Source organism: Urtica dioica, chromosome 2, assembly GCF_054948205.1.
Source record: "Urtica dioica subsp. dioica isolate 48M chromosome 2, U.dioica_male_clone48M_v1_H2, whole genome shotgun sequence".
Taxonomy (NCBI): Eukaryota; Viridiplantae; Streptophyta; class Magnoliopsida; order Rosales; family Urticaceae; genus Urtica; species Urtica dioica.
In genome coordinates, this window is record NC_142757.1 from 32,401,733 (window position 1) to 32,413,216 (window position 11,484).

Below are 11,484 nucleotides of genomic sequence, written 5' to 3' on the forward strand. Positions count from 1 at the left end.
GCCAAGCCTTCAGCCTGACCCTCACAGGGTCGGGGTTTGAGTGGTTCCGAAGTTTGAGGCCGGGAAGCATCCCGTCTTTCCGGGCCTTACGAGAGGCGTTCCTCGCCCGATTCGCCACCCTTGTGGCGCAAAAGAAACCGAAGACCCACCTCATCTCTATCCGACAAGGAAGAGATGAGACGTTGAGACAATACCTTGCTCGCTTCACCGAGGAGTCTCACAAGGTCGAAGGATTCGATGACAGGGACGGCATCACGGCAATCACTGAGGGAGTACGCACGAGTGACTTCCTCAAGTCTATTGTTGGCCAAGTCCCGCGTGACATGGCGAAGCTAATGACAAGAGCCCGCACATACATGGGAGTCGAGGACTATCTCGATGGCCGAGATGGCCAAAAGTCAGGAGGACAGGGGAGTCGCCGCCGCGACGATCGAGACGAAGATCGTCCCGACCCCCGAAAGAGGAGGAATAAGGGAAGCCAGGCCCCTAACGGCCGTTCCCTCCCCGGGCCGAGGCCGCCACATGTCGACAGCTTCCGAAAGTTCTCGCCATTCACTCCTCTGAACACTCCGCCGGAGCAAATCCTAGCTCTGCACCGTGACAAGTTGGGGAGCCCAACCCCTCTCACGAAGGATCCCGCCAAGAAGGATCAAAGCAAGTACTGTGACTACCATCAAGATCACGGGCACCTGACATCCGAATGCTATCAACTCAAGTGTCAGATTGAGGCCCTGATTCAAGATGGGAAGCTGAAAGAATACGTCCTTAGAACTATCGAGACGGCCGCGGCGCACGGAGGTCGCCCGCGGCAAGGAAAGAAAGGTCCGGCGACGGTGACTGTCACGGACCGCGCGACAAACGAAGAACCGGAGAGCTCGCAACTTTACGTCGTGGGCGCAATCTTGGGCGGCCCGGAGTTCGGAGACTCGGCTACGCAAAGGAAGAAGTACGTGCGCGAAGTTTCCCAAGGGAAAATAGCGCACTACATCAACCATACGTACGAGGTCCCTCCTCCGGCCCCCTTTGAATCCATGTTCTTCACCGGACAAGAAGCGGCGCGAGTTCTCCATCCACACAACGACGCGATAGTCGTCTCTGCCCCGGTCGCCAACAACCTCGTCCGGAGAATCCTGATCGACAATGGGAGCTCCGCCGACATAATCTTCAAATCGGCGTTGGACAGGATGAAGCTATCCGGGGTAAGACCGACCCCGATCTCAACCCCGCTCTTCGGCTTCTCTGGGGAGAGGGTTATGACGGAGGGAACTATCGACCTCCCGGTTACCTTCGGTACGCCGGGGGGCCTCGAGGTTACCCACATCGTGTCGTTCCTAGTGGTGGATCAGCCCTCGGCTTACAACATCATCGTCGGCCGCCCGACTCTCAATCGGTTGAAGGCCATAACGTCCACGTACCACCTGATGATGAAGTTCCCGACCGAGAAAGGGATCGCCGTGATGTTGGGAGACCAATCCATGGCGAGGATGTGCTACATCCAGGGCGTGGACGGAAAAGGGAAAGGGAAGATGGTGAGCACCGTCTTCCAACTCGGGGACAAATTCCCGTGCAAGTTAGAGGAAGGAGGCACCTTCGGAGAGCTAGACCAAAGGGACGAAGTCGAGCGTCGAAAGGTGGAGACACCGGACGACCTCGTTCCCGTCGTGATAGACGACGCCAAGCCTGACCAAGTGGTCAAGGTAGGCGCCGAACTCTCGTCTAAAGTCCGAACCGAGCTCGCCGCTTTCCTCCGAGAGCACAAAGATGTCTTCGCGTGGACACACGCCGACATGCCGGGGATCGACCCCGAAATCATGGTTCATCGTCTCAACGACGACAAGAGAGTGGCCGAGCGCGTCCAACCGCGGCGTGCGTTCAGTGGGGAGAGGTACCAAGCCATTGGTGTAGAAGTTGACAAACTTCTCGCCGCCGACTTCATCAGGGAGGCGGAGCACCCCAAGTGGGTGTCCAATGTGGTGATGGTCAAGAAGCCAAACGGGAAGTGGCGGATCTGTATCGATTACAAAGATCTCAACAAAGCCTGCCCGAAAGATAGCTTCCCTCTCCCGAGGATCGAGCAGCTCGTGGACGTCACGGCGGGCCACGAGTTGCTGAGCTTCATGGACGCCTATTCAGGCTACAACCAGATCCGCATGCACGAGCCGGATCAGATTAAAACCACCTTTGTTACGAACCGCGGACTTTACTGTTACAAGGTCATGCCCTTTGGCCTAAAAAACGCGGGAGCAACGTATCAAAGGTTGGTGAACCGCATGTTCGCCAATCAAATTGGCAAAACTATTGAGGTCTACGTGGACGACATGCTTGTCAAAAGCCTCAAAGCCCACGACCACGTTCGAGACCTTAGGGAAATGTTCACGATCCTGCGACGCTACAAAATGAAGCTCAACCCCAACAAGTGCACTTTCGGGGTCGAGTCTGGAAAGTTTCTGGGCTACATGGTGAGCCGCCACGGGATCGAGGCCAATCCTGAGAAGATTAAGGCGATCTTAGAGATGAGGTCGCCACAGAAAGTCAAAGAAGTTCAAAGCTTGACGGGAAGGATCGCCGCCCTGACGCGATTCGTTTCCAAAGCCACTGATAGGTGCCAACCGTTCTTCAAGGCACTGAAGAAGACCGACGGGTTCGTATGGACGGAGGAGTGCGAGGAAGCATTCCGAGATATGAAAGCCTATTTTACCTCCCCCCCGTTCCTCGCTAAGCCAAAGAATGGCGAAACCCTATACCTCTACCTCGCGGTTTCCGATAGGGCCGTGAGCGCGGTCCTCATACGCGAAGAGGACAAGGTACAATGGCCGGTCTACTACGTTAGCAAGGCGCTCCTCGACGCCGAAACCCGATACCCAGAAATCGAGAGACTGTCCCTCGCCCTCGTCATGAGCGCGAGAAAGCTCCGTCCCTACTTCCAAGCACACCCCATTGTGGTCCGCTCGGGACATCCCATCGAGAAGGCCCTTAAAAAAGGGACCTCCTCTCGAATGGCGATATGGTCCCAAGAGCTGGGCGAGTACGGGATCGAGTTCCAACCGAGAACCGCCATTAAGGGTCAGGCCCTCGCCGACTTCATCGCCGAATTCACAAGCACGCCCCCAACCGACGAGGGCGACGAGAATAACGAGAGCACGGAAGAGAGGAAGGACGACCACAGCGAGTCATCGAAGAAGAGAACCAACGACCCGATAGGGCCGGTCTGGGACTTGCACGTGGATGGCGCGTCAAACGCCCGGGGGGCTGGCGCCGGCGTTGTGCTCACAAATCCCGAGAGGGAAAAACTGAGATACGCCCTGCGGTTCGAGTTCAAGGCTTCCAACAACGAGGCTGAGTACGAGGCTCTGATCGTTGGCTTGGAGCTAGCGAACAAGTTAGGCGCTCAAAACCTGCGCATCCATTGCGACTCGCAATTGATTGTGAACCAGGTTAAGGGCGACTATGCCGCGAAAGAGCCACACATGATCGCATACTTGTCCAAGGCCCAAAAGAACCTGGAGGCCCTGTCGTGGTTCGAGATCGTCCAAGTTCCCCGAGAGGCGAACATTGACGCTGACGCCCTGGCCCGCCTCGCGTCGGGGATAGACGAGGAGGGTGAAGGCAGCGTCCCGATCGAGGTATTGACCCGACCCTACGTCTCGAGAGGCGACGTGGGGGTAGTTGACGAGACTCCGCCTCCCTCGTGGATGACTCCGCTCGTGGAATTCCTTAAGCGAGGAGTCGTCCCCGAAGACAAAGAAGAGGCTAGAAAGCTGAGAAGCTTGGCGCCGAAATATACAATGAGGGAGGACAACTTGTTCAAGAGAGGCTACTCCATGCCCCTTCTCCGCTGCCTAACCGAAGTCGAGGCGAGAAAGGCGCTCCGCGAAGTGCACGAAGGGGTGTGCGGGAACCACGCCGCTGGGCAATCGTTGGCACTGAAGCTACTGAGACTTGGATATTTTTGGCCGACCTTGAAAAAGGACTCCCACGAGTGGGCCAAAAAGTGTGATACGTGCCAAAGGTTCGCCCACATCCCGCGTCAAGCACCGGCCCCATTGTGTCCAATCATCGTGCCGCGACCTTTCGCGAAGTGGGGAATCGACCTCATCGGTGAGCTACCTACGGCCCCGAGACAATACAAACACGCAATCGTAGCCATTGATTACTTCACAAAGTGGGTAGAGGCCGAGCCGCTAGCGAAGATCACTGAGGCGAACATGACAAGCTTCATTTGGAAAAGCATCATCTGCCGCTTCGGGATCCCCGCGTCAATTGTAACCGACAACGGGAAACAATTCGACAACGCGCGCCTCCGAGAAATGTGCGAACAACTGGGCATTAGCAAGACTTTCTCCTCTCCTCGCCATCCTCAAGCTAACGGTCAAGTCGAGGCGGTTAACAAGACAATCAAAGAGAACTTGAAGAAGAAGCTGGAGGAAAGAAAAGGGGCTTGGGCCGACGAGCTCCCCATGGTCTTATGGGCGTACCGCACCACCGCTCGAAATGCGATCGGCGAAACCCCTTTCGCTCTCGCATTCGGCGTCGAGGCCGTGGTACCCGTCGAGACCAAGCTACCAACCTTGCGCATCGAGGAGTACGAAGAAGCCACCAACGACGACGCCATCAGGCTCGAGTTAGACCTCATAGACGAAAGGAGGTCGGACGCACTCACCCGACTCGCTACGCAAAAGAGGAAAGTCGAGAAATACTACAACTCAAAGATCAAGCTGCGGAAGTTCGCCAACGGAAGCCTCGTTCTTCGAAGGGTGTTCCAAAACACCAAGGTGCAAGGTGCGGGAGTTCTAGGCCCCACCTGGGAAGGCCCGTACCGTGTGCGCCGAGCCATCCACAACGGCACGTACGAGCTCGAGAACATGGAGGGACTCGTGTTCACACACCCGTGGAATGCGGAGCACCTTCGGCAATATTACCAATAGATGTTCATTCGTCCATTTTTACGCTTTGTTGTTCTCATGTAATTTTCGATTCTAGCAAAGTCAATTTTAAATTTCAAGTTTGGCCAACGGCCTGGGATGTAATTTTTGAACCATTTCAATAATTTAATGAATTACATTTCACTTCAAGACATTGTATCTTAGTTTCTAGCCTCCTCTACGAGCACCCAAGAAACTCGGGGGGCTAAGGGGGATAAGGCGAGAGTAACAAGCTCGCTTACTCCACTTTCCACGCACCAAGCGGTAACAAAACACCCATAAATCGGATCCGCGCACCGGACCTCCGACGGGTTGAGGCCGTACGCCGAGAGATAGCGAAACGTCGACAGGTTGGATCCGCGCACCGGACCTCCGACTTTGCACGTCTTTTGCTGCGACCCTCTCGAGCGACGATGCACCTTGCACACCGATAGGCAGCAATGCATCGATGGATCACGTCCGCGCACCGGATTGTCGATCCCGGCAGTCAAAACCCAAAACGTGACACGCGTACCAACAAGTACCACGCTCACTGGGAACTGCAAACTCGTCCCGATACGCACGCCGATAGGTAGCGTACTCGCCGAAGGATGAGCGCGACGGCCACCCAGCTCGCGCACGCCGATAGGTAGCGAGTCACGAATGGATGACCGAAAATCGCACCCGCCGGATGAAACTGGTCCAACTAGCGTCCGCGGGAAACTTCGCCGCCAAATGCGGCAGTAAGCCGTGCCAACCGGTCACGCTAAGCATAGCAAGCTGGGCTCGTAAGACACACACTATTCAAATTGCGCAAACCGATATACTGAGCATGATAGATCGAGAAGATAAGACGCATAACGAATATAAAAACTTCAATCAAAGCAAGACAAAGTCACACAATCAAACCGGCGATAAAAACAAAGAAAGTACGATGCATGCCGAACAAATGAGAATCCGAAAGCAAACGATACGTAAGCGCTAAACAGTTGCGTGAAAAACTAAAGAAAAGTTGGCTACTCCGAGCTGAAATCGATCTGCTCCTCATCTTCTTCGGGGCAAGAAGCGCCGAACCCGCCAACGGCTCCTCCATCCGGCTGATGGGTCGTCGATTGCGCAGCCTCGGCGGGGACTCGTGGATGCGGGTCGTCCTCCGGCAGCTCGTCGTCGTAAGGAGGGAACATGGTGTTGAAAAAGGAAAATGTGGTCCCGCGAGACGCATTCTCCTTCGCGGTCGCTTCCCGAACTCGCCTGGCCGCCTCGTAACGAGCCGCCTCCAATGCCAAGTCCCAGTCGTCCTCCAAGTCGATCTTGGACCGCACGACGTCTTCCTTCTCCTCGGCAAGGGTCTGCATCTCCGTCCGAAGGGTATCCCTCTCCCTCTCGACCTTAACCCGAGCGATCTCGCTCGCCGATAGTCGAGCATGGACGATGCTCAGCTCTGCATCCCGGCTCAAGAGTGCCGTCTGAAGCTTCTTCGTTTCCCCCAGGAAGGTGTCGGCTGCCTGCTCCGCCTTCTCACGAAGCGCCTTCTCGGTGGCCAATTCCCTGCGAGCTCGCTCTAGCTCCCCCTCGAGCGCCTCAAACTCTTGGGCGGTGCGAGCCCCCGCTAGGGCGGCAGCGTGCGCGGCCGCCATGCTCGTCTTCTCCTTCTCCATGATTTGCATGCGTCGTAGCATATCTCGGAGAATGCGATCGCCCCGCTCTTGGCGCGCGAGCATCTGCAAGAAAATGAAACGCGGATAATTACGGTAAGCACGACAGTCATACATAACACAAGTAAACGAGTCATACCTTTCGGGCGTCGCCGATCCCGTTCTGGAAGTGCTCAAGGTCGCTCGTCGTCAGCAGACCCTTGAAATCCCGCAATGAGGTCTCAAGGATCCCTCGAGAGCATTGGTCTCTCAGCTCTGCCGCCTCCGCTAGGAGCATGGAGTCCAAGCTGTCTGACACCGTCGATGTGTGAGCGCGTTTGTGGCCGGACGGTGACCCGAGAGAAGCCGACGATGATGGTCGCTTGTTGGAGGAGATCGCTTCATTCCTCGCCCGCGATGGCGATCCCCCGCGACGGGTCTCAGCTGAGGGACGAGCCTCGATCGTGGCATCGCCGGTGGGCGTCGCTCTCGGCATTTGAGTACGCGGTCGATGACGTCGGGCCATGGTACCTATAGAGAAGAAAAGAGCGTCGGTCAGTTAAAACATAACAATAGGCATAAGCAATGGAAAACGACGATAGCACGGTAACACAAAAGTATATGCGCGGCCAGTACCCCCCGCGTCGGGGGAAGGAGCTGACGAACCCCCCGCCTCGGACTCGGGATCCCCCGTGGCCCCCGCGTCGGGGCCGGGGCACGAAGGAACATCGTCGCTAGGCACAAACCACCCAGTCCTTGCCATTAGGTCTGGGGACTCGAAGAGCGTTCCTTGCCGCCTCGATTCCGGGACCGCTCTAATCACCGCGTCGAGCTCGGATCCTTCGAGGTCACCCACGGGTGGGAAGTCAGACGCTGCACCGAAGACGAGAGGCGCAACCCCGAAAGCCGATTCGGACACCCATACCCAGGGGTATCTGTGCTTCGAGTTCACCTTGGAGAGAATGGCGAGGCGCTTGCGATGCGACGCTAGGTAGAAGCCCGGCTTCCCGGGCACCCCTCGCGCCATCATGAGGTCCTGAATATCGTCGGCAGTGATGGCCCTTTTCTTCGCCCGAAAAAACATCATGTGGCACGCCGCAACCACCCGATAGAAGGATGGGGACATCTGCGAGGCGTGCACCCCTAATCGAACCAACAATTCTTGGATAACCGGCTGGAAAGGCAGTCTTAGTCCTCCACGGAGACTCGCCTCGTGAATCGCGGCGTACCCCTTTCGCGGGCGAGTTGGAAGGATGTCGGGTAGTGGTCTCAAGATCGACACGGACTCCGGGATGCTGTAGCGCCTTCTCAGACTCATGAAGTTGATGATCGAAAGCGAACTCGGGACGTCGACGCCCGAGCAATCGAGCTCGCCTCGTATGGCCGACTCTCCAATCGGGAAGGCCGAGGCCCGCGTTTCTTCCCGCGCGGTTGAGGAAAGCGGCGCGGCAGGTACGTCATGGTGGTTAGGCGAGTCGCTCGAACGATTGGCGTCGGGAGCCACGCTCGGGCAAGGCGGGGCCTCGTCATGGCCGCCTTCACAAGCCGGCTGGCTCCCCTCGGCCCCGGCATGGTTGCTCGAGAGCGCGCCCGGTTGCTGTCCAATCAATCCACCGTCGTCGGGCCGGCTCGGCTCCCGGCCGGCCGCGCTTCTTCTGGCGTGCGCGTGTAACCCGATGACCCAGCCCATCTCGTGGCTGGGCGACTCCTCCGCGCGCGGGCCCGGCGCGAGCGGCCCGGCGCCTCCCACGCGCGCATCTGGCCCGCCGGTTCGGCCCGGCTCCCGGCTAGCCAGGCTCTCGGCCCGTGGGCTCTGCCCGGGCGCCCCGGCGTTCGCCCCATGTGCGCCCGGCCCGGCGATCTGGCCCGGCTCCCGGCCGGTTGGGCTTCTCTCGCGTGCGCACGGCCCACCGGCCCAGTCCAGCCCCTGCCCGGCCGGGCCCTCTTCCCGCGCGCCTGATCCAACCCCCCGGCCCAATTCCTGGCCGGCTGGGTCCTCACCATACAAGCCCGGCCGACTCGGGCCTAGGGTTTCCCCAGGAGCCAAGCAGGCCGCCAAGCAGGCCGCCACCTCCTGCCCGGCGCCACCAGGCCGGGCCGCCCCCCGCCCGACGTCGGCTCCTCCATGGGCGGCGTCCCCCGGCGCCGGCAACTCCCCGGCGGCGCTCGTCTCCACCGGCGCGGCTGGGCTCGAGGAGCTCTCCCCCTGGGCGCGGTCTCCAGGCCACCCGGTGACCTCCCCCGCATCGGGATCGACCCAGACGGCGCCGACGCCGGCCGGCGCGCCCCTCCCGGCGCTGGTCTCGCCGTGCGCGGCTTCCCCGGGGCCGACCGCTGCGCCCGGGCGGCTTTCCCCGCCAACGCGACAGGTTGGCGTCCCGACGGCCTCGGCCGGCCGAGTGAGGGCCCCCTCGAGGTCGGGGTCGACCCAGGTCGCGCCCCCCGTGGCCGAGGCGCCATCCCCACGGTCGCCCTCCTCCGGCGCGCCCCCTCCAGCGTCGGCCGCTCCGGGCGCGACTGTCTCCGGCACGCGCGCGCCATCTAAACCACCGGTGAGCGTCAGGGCGTTGTCCCTCGGCCTGGGTGGGTTCTCCTCGGCATCTCCTGGGCCGCCGGCGCCGCCTTGAACCCAGCCACCTCCTCCGGCGCACGCGTTGTCTCCGGCGTCCACCTGCCGGCGCTGGCCGTCTCCGGCACGAGCGCCCCCTTCATCGCCGGTCAACCATGCTTCAACCAAGGCGAGATCTTCCCCGGCCATCGTAACGACGCTGCTCGTGCTCGATGAGTGATGCGCGTTAGTAACGCTTGGAAGAGATGAGAATTGAGTCCAAAAAGTCTCCAAGTTCACGTGTTGATCCCCAAGCAAGTGAAACAAATCGTTTTCAATGGTCCCACACCCCGATAGGCGGTCAATGGGGTCCATGAGCGCGAATAACGAGACGAGAATGACCGACAAAAATAAAATAATAATATTCAAGGGCGTCGAAACGTACCTCTTGGCGATGGGCTATTCCGGTGGGCCAATGACGGCGGAGGCTTCGAGTTTATCACACGAGTTACACTCGATAATAAACTCGGGGGGCTAATGTTACCGGTCCGTCCCGGCCCGGTACGGCAACGACATCATATGGCAGCTTCCCCGAGCCTTTCCCGGCGCACGGCCACCTCAAGGCCGGCCATGGCCGAGTCAGAGCCGGCCATGGCCTTCACGGCCGACTCAGAGCCGGCCATGGCCGGGTCAGAGCCGGCCATGGCCTCCACGGCCGAGTCAGAGCCGGCCATGGCCTCCACGGCCGAGTCAGAGCCGGCCATGGCCGGGCCAGAGCCGGCCATGGCCCCCACGGCCGAGTCAGAGCCGGCCATGGCCGGGTCAAAGCCGTCCATGGCCGGGTCAGAGGCGTCTCTCGGCCAAGGGGCTGTCCACGACGCTCCTTGGTCGCCTATAAATACCAAGGTACCTCCCTTGGTCCAGGTAATCCGAATTTGAGTACTGAAACGCTGTCGAACTCGTACCTCGCTCGTTTCTCTCAAGTCTCGACCTCTAAACACTAAACCCTCTACAAACCACCTCAATCCTACTAATGTTGAGCGTCGGAGAGGTAAACAGAGGCAACCCCTCTGTTTCCCCTTTGTAGTTCACACCTTCTTTGCTTGCTTTTCAGGTGCCTGGACGAGACAGATACCATAGACAGCTAAGGGAAGACTTGGGATACCAAGTCCGACACGCTCGAGTCGGGATGAGACCACTTGGTCCGGCCTCGGGTCTAACCGTCTACGACTCCTAAATCGTTGTCCGAAAAACTGCGACAACACTCAAAAGTTCAGAAACCTTTTCCAAGTTTAGCTTAATGCCAACTGACTCCACTAAAGAGCTGACACTGAAAATCTCTCGGTTCAAATGAATTTATTTTCTACTCAAGAATTCGACCTAATTATGATGAGCGGATCCACTGAATATTATCTATGTTTACCCTTCATGAATGTCATCAGCTAGTCGGGATTTACTAAATTACCATTTTACCCTTCTAGCTGTTATTTCATCAACTCCTTTGTCGCTTGTGAATAAGTTAGAAACAATGTATTGACGAGGAGCTAACAAGTCACATTGTTTCATCCAAAAGAGTCAGGACTCAATTTGGACACTGGCCAGTTCATTTATTCACACTCCAAGGAACAAAGCATGAGGTGACATACATTGCATTTCAGCAATCTCGTACATGAATTCCATATCTATGAGAAATTCACAAAGTTACTCATGACATACTCACAACTTAGTACTTCACCAATAGGCCCTATTCGGAATCACATAGTGAGTCCGAACTCTGACTTTCTCAAATGAGAATACTAAGGTGTGAAATGACATGTCTCATTTCAGGATTAAGGTAAGCATGATGCAATTCATACATAGTGACTTCGAGACATAAGAGGTTAAATGGTTTGTTCTTATCTTGTCTCTAGAAGTGCACTGGTCAATTCAGTACCTTCGGAAGATACCTAGAAGAGCTATAGAGTCTCCAACTCTCAATGCCTCATAACCAGACATCATAGATTCTTCTAACAATCGTACTGAGGTCAATAGTCCTTTGACCCTAAGATTGCGAATATATCGTTTTAAGCAAACTACGAAGAGTTTGTTCATGCAAATCTACATTTGTCTCTTCGTAAGTTGTTAAGTTTGTTTATGGACTAAAAGACTAAGGTTTTATCATAAAGCTTAAAACAAAGAAAGAATGAATGAACGTTTCAACTTTATTAATGAATGAATAGGTAATTACAAGCAAGAGTCTTCATGAGACTTTATTACATCAAATGCACAAAATAAAGATTACAACTCTTCTTGTGGGCACCATTGACAACAAGGTCCACATTTGACCTAGTGTTTTAGCTCTTCCACTTTGAGACTTGTTCTCGAGTCGTCATGTTTAAAAGTGCTCACTCACTAATTCCTT